This window comes from Macaca fascicularis, chromosome Y (assembly GCF_037993035.2).
Source record: "Macaca fascicularis isolate 582-1 chromosome Y, T2T-MFA8v1.1".
NCBI classification, from domain to species: domain Eukaryota; kingdom Metazoa; phylum Chordata; class Mammalia; order Primates; family Cercopithecidae; genus Macaca; species Macaca fascicularis.
Window position 1 is genome coordinate 5439963 of NC_132903.1, and position 6180 is coordinate 5446142.

Consider the following 6180-nt stretch of genomic DNA (forward strand, 5'->3'; position numbering starts at 1 on the left):
ACTTGTTCAAGTCTTTTCTTTAGAGGTTTCATTAAATGTCATCATTATACACGATGCATATAGCAGGATCCACATCACCATGCATAATGATGTTCAGAGAGCCAGTGTTGTGGCAGTTTAGATAAATCTCTTGGTTTGTTTTCTTAAAAAAAAAAAAAATCCTAAAGAACAATTGACAGCATGCATGAGAAGATTTTTTTCCACAATTGTAAGCAATGATCAAATGTCCTCATAAATGAATCAAGTCAGATGACAGACCTCAGCATTGCATTGTTTAGTTGAGTAACAGGGAAACACTGCATATATTTATTTTTAAGAGTTTTATTGTTACAGAAAAATTAAGAAATTCTCTTAGCTTAAGAAGATCAAGAAGCATCCTGCATACCCATATGGTGTTCAACATAGTCCCTGAAAGCCCAAGTCAGACATTACATTCAGTTTCTTTTTCTTTCTTCTTTTTTTTTTTTTTTCGAGCTGATATTTTGCTCCTGTCACCCAGGCTAGAGTGCAAGGGCATGATCTTGGCTCATTGCAACTTCCACCTCCTGGGTTCAAATGATTCTCCTTCCTCAAGTAGCTGGGATTATTGGTGCCTACCACTATGCCCAGCTAATTTTTTGTATTTTTAGTAGAGACATGGTTTCAATATGTTGGCCAGGCTGGTCAAACTCCTGACCTTAGGTGATCCACCCGCCTCTGCCTCCCAAAGTGATGGGATTACAGGCATCAGCCATGGAACTCAGCCTCAGGCAAAGAGCCTCTCTAAGCCTCAGTTCCTTATCAGCAGAGGGACTACACAATTTATCATCCAACCTGTGATACCTGGGAGCAAAAGAGGACAGGATCCTCAGCCAGTACAGTGAGCAACAAGTGTCAACTAAAACTTCTCTAGGTAAATGTATAGCTACCCTAATTATCAGAAAGAAGTGCGTTGGTCCAATTCAGTTATTTTTGTTCCCTGACTGTACATTAGAATGATTTTGGGGGTTTCCATGCACACACACACACATACACACACACACACACAAAACTGGATCATCTCCAAAACCTTTTCAGGCTTTCAAATTCAGAGTTCGTAATTTTTGAGCAAAAACTTATGGCATTGCTATTGGCAAAGTTGTATAACTGCAAACTATTTTCATATCTACAACACAGAAATACTGAATGCCAGTAAGATAATGACCAATATTCATTTAGGAAGAATTTGCAGTTTACAAAACACTTTCTCAATGTCATCCTTTAAAAAAAGAAATCTAACCTTAAGCCTGTGAGAAAGTCAGGTTGACTTATTATTATCAACTTTTTGTAGGACAGGAAATCATTGCTTACAAAGTGCAAATACACAGATTTAAGTTATACAAAGAGTAAATAAAATAATTAAGCACATGTCTTAATTCAAAATGGTGGCAGATAAGAGGAGGGCAAGCATGGGTTTGAATTCTACTTCTGTTTCTTTATTAGCTCGATAAATTGGTTCAAGTCATTTAACCTCTCTAAACATTATCTCTCTTAGAATAATATTAATCCTTGCTTCACAGTGATGCCAGGATTTCATGAGGTATTACATGAAAGGTCTTAGTACTATGTGCAATAAATATTAACAATCACTGCTATTAGTACTACTATTACTCTTTCTCCCCCTTTTTACCACTCTAGTTACTATACTGCTATCATTACTATTAATACTAGAACTCATAACATAATCCCTGTGTGCTATGGTCTGAATGTTTGTGTCCCTACCTCTTCTAAATTCTTATGTTGAAATCCTCACCCCTAAGGTGATGGCATTAGGAGGTGGGGTGTTTGTGAGGTGATGAGGTAATGAGGGTGGAGCCTCATGAATGGAATCAGTGCCCTTATAAAATGGACCTCAGAGAGCTCCCTTTCCCCTTCCACCACGTGAAGACACATCAAGAAAGTGTTGTCTTCGAACCAAGCAACAGGCCCTCACAGGACACCATATCTGCTGGCTCCTTAACCTTGGACTTCCAGCCTCCAAAACTCTAAGAAATACATTTCTGTTGTTTGTAAGCTATCTCGCTTATGGTATTTTTTTGCAGCAGTTTGAATAGGCTTAGACAGTATTATAGGCAGAATAGTGTATTAGTCTTTTTTCACACTGCTATAAGTATCTGACTTCTGCAATCGCAGCACTTTGGTAGGCTGAGGTGGGCAGATCACCTGAATCCAGGAGTTTAACACCAGCCTGGCCAATATGCGAAACCCCATCTGTATTAAAAATACAAAAATTAGCCAGGCCTGGTGTCTAACACCTGTAGTCCCAGCTGCTCAGGGGGCTGAGGCAGGAGAACTGCTTGAATCCAGGAAGCAGATGTTGCAGTGCACCAAGGTTGCACAACTGAACCCCAGCCTGGGTGAGAGAGTGGGACTCTGTCCCAAAAAAATACATTTTTCAACATATTTAAAAAAAATACCCAAGACTGGGGTAATTTATAAAGAAAAGAGGTTTAGTTGACTCACAGTTCCATATGGCTGGGAAGGCCTCAGGAAACTTACAGTCATGGCAGAAGGAGAAGGAGAAACAAATACCTTCTTCATAAGATGGCAGGAAAGAGAGAGAGAGTGAAGGGAGAACAGCCCCTTCTAAAACCATCAGATCTCATAAGAGCTCACTCATTATCGTGAGAATAAACTAGGGGAAACCAACCCCATGATCCAATCACCTTCCACACCAGGTCCCTCCCTTAATACCTGGGGATTACAATTCGACATGAGATTTGTGTGGGGACACAAAGCTGAGGCATATCAGTAAGTGTCCCTTCAACTAAGCAAGCTTAATTACAATGAAGCCCTTTGTGCTCATCTTTACACTCCTCCCAAACAGTCTTAAATAAAACAACCCACACATGAACAGTCTTCAGATAAGACACTGCAGAAAAGCAGACACCCAGAAATGTAGCAATAACAAACTCTGGCTATCCTTGGCATTTATAGCACAAGAACAGACTTTATATAGATACTCAAATGGATTTACAAACATAGGTCACTATCCGCTTTAGAGATGTGCCACTAGAAGCTCTCAAGTCACCGACTAGCTTCAAGAGCTACAGTTCGCTGGCAGCCTCCAACTACAGTGCTTCAAGATCAGTTGTTGTGTTTATGTGGAAGTCACACCTCTTGGGGGAGCTCCTAGCCAAGGAGGAGTATGGTGACCAACACTAGGGTGTGTCCCTATCTTCTGTATTGCTGCCTTATGAACAATCTTTTCTGGAGATTCCTGGGCTGGCTGAACATTCCTCAGAGACACAATGTTACTTGAGGATCTTCCTATTGAATCGTACTGCACTCCCACTTCCCTTCACAGATTTCAGACTGCACTGTGGTCAAACCCCCACCCCCAGGTCCAAAATAACGGCCCCAAATGACTCCACACATCTTAAATATCCTTATCCAAGTTGTATGTACTTATTTGAGACACAATAATAACTTCTTTAAAAAAATTCTAGGGAAATACTTTGTTCCAAAATTCTGTTATTTTTCTGGTTTTCTAATAGTTTATTTATTTGAACAGTTCTATGGAGTTACGAGGTATGACTAGCTTGTCTTTTTAATGGAATACCTATCACATATGGCTTAGGAAAAAGTGATTACAGATCATGCTCTTTTCATATCATCTTTGTTTTGCAAATTAAATTTGTTAAGCCACATTAGCTCAATGATATGAAAATTTTAATTATGCTAGATCTATAAATTATAGGAAAAAGGAATTAGAATTTCAAAATGTGTTTAGTTCCAAGGAATTGGATTATTTGTATATTTTTCATCTGGAGAGATAAATAATGTTCTAAATTACTGCCCATATTAGCCATTTAATTTCATTCTTGTTTTAGTAATTTTTATTTTTCAACAAATTTAAAACATTAAAGATAATAAAAAAGCTTCATGCTAAATAAGAGTATTTCCAAATTTTAGTTTGATCTGGTGATCTATATGTTTTAGATATAAATATCGTTAAGATTAAGGATAATAACAAAATATTTGCTCTGTGACAAACAGCAGTCTATACTCTTTACATATATTAACTCATTTAGCCTTGGACACATTTTAAAGCTTAACTATAGTCATTATCCTCTTAATACACATTTTATTGATTATTCTGATCTAAACAGTTAAATGTTTTTAATGTTAATCTTGTCATGATTTAGGATAACAATACAATAGTAAAACTGTTCTGAACACTTGACAAATAGTATCCCATGCTCCTTATATATATAAACTTATTTTGCCTCATAAACATCATATAATTTAGGCATAATCATTATCCACAATGTAAAGATTAAGAAACTGAGAGGGGGATGTTGCCAGTGTGACTAGCTGGAGCCAGTGTTGTGTGATGTAAAGGAATTTACCAAGACAGTTGTAAGTAACGAAAGACAGATGTATTAAAGTATGAAAAATACATTGCAAGGGTGCAACAGGCAGTACAACAGAGAAGTGGTTGTCTGTCAAGAGGCAGGGGCTGGAGGTAAGTTTTATAGGGATGTGCTGGAGGAGGCTACAGGTGGAATGAAGTCATGCAGTTAGGGTTATGTGCACAAGGAGGTAGTTATGTCAGTGGCTTGTTTGTGATTGGCTGTCTCTCAGTACATTTCTTCACTGTTTTCTCTCACCAGGCCAGGTGTCTTCACTTATCTGGAATCCTTCCCCACCTGCAGATCCTTCTTTGTTGTTGCTTATCAGGACTCCACAGGTGAAACAAGAGGACCAGACAAAAAGCTCTGCAGATTATGCCCACAGCAAAGATACCAAGTCAATAAATATTTATACAGAAAAACACCTGCATAAGAACAAAAAAATCAGGTGAGCTCTCAAAGGACCTAGTTTTAACTTCATATCACTCAAAGAGGAACTGAAGACATAGAAAAAGCAGTCCTGAATTACCAATGCTACCCACCCCATGTCACACAGTGGTAGCACTGAACTCCATGCTGTTCTATTAGAGCAGAAAAGAAAATCAGACTACTGTCACCACTGTCAATTCAAAATAATACTGGAAGCCCTAGCTAAGGAAACCAGATAAGAGAAAGATAAAAAGGGCATCCAAACTGGAAAGGAAAAAGTCAAATCATCTGTATTTGCGGATAATAGAATCTGATATTTAGAAAAACCTAAAGACTATACAAAAAAACTATCAGGACTCATAAACAAATATAGTAAAGTTGCAGGATACAAAAATCAACCTACAAAAATCAGTAGGATTTTTATATGCTAACAGTGAACAAAGAAAAAAGAAATTTAAAATGTAATCCTATTATAATAGCCACACATAAAATATAACACCTAGAAATTAATGAAAGAAGTGAAAGATCTCTATAATAGAAAGTATGAAATATTGATGAAAGAAATTGAACATGACACAAAAAAATGGAAAAATATTTCATGTATATGGATTGGAAGACTCCATGTAAAACCTCCCCCACCCCAAACAACACCTAAAACTTACAGCCCTAAGTGTTAACTATTCTAGGATTCTTAATGGCCTTAGAACTTAGCCTTACAGCCAACAAACTTAAAATAAAACTCCCAATACACACATTTAACTTCTCTAACATGTTACGATTTTACTTGAACCAAAGTAATCTGCAGATTCAATGCAATTCTTACCAAAATACCAATGACATTCTTCACAGAAATTGAAAAACAATCTTAAAATCTAAAATTTATATGGAACCAGAAAAGACAGCATAACCAAAGCTGTCAGAAGCACAATGAACAAAACTAGAGTAATTATAGTACCTGACTTCACATTATACTACATATACAGCTATGGTAACCAAAACAGCATGGTACTGGCATAAAAGCAGAAACATAGACTAGTGGAACAGTGGAGAGAACCCAGAAACAAATCCATACACCTACAGTGAACTCATTTTTGACAAAGGTGTCAAGAAAATACACTGGGGGACAGACTGGATTAAGAAAATGTGGCACATATGCACCATGGAATACTATGCAGCCATAAAAAAGGATGAGTTTGTGTCCTTTGTAGGGACATGGATGCAGCTGGAAACCATCATTCTTAGCAAACTATCACAAGAACAGAAAACCAAACACCGCATGTTCTCACTCATAGGTGGGAACTGAACAATGAGATCACTTGGACTCGGGAAGGGGAACATCACACACCAGGGCCTATCATGGGGAGGGGGGAGGGGGGAG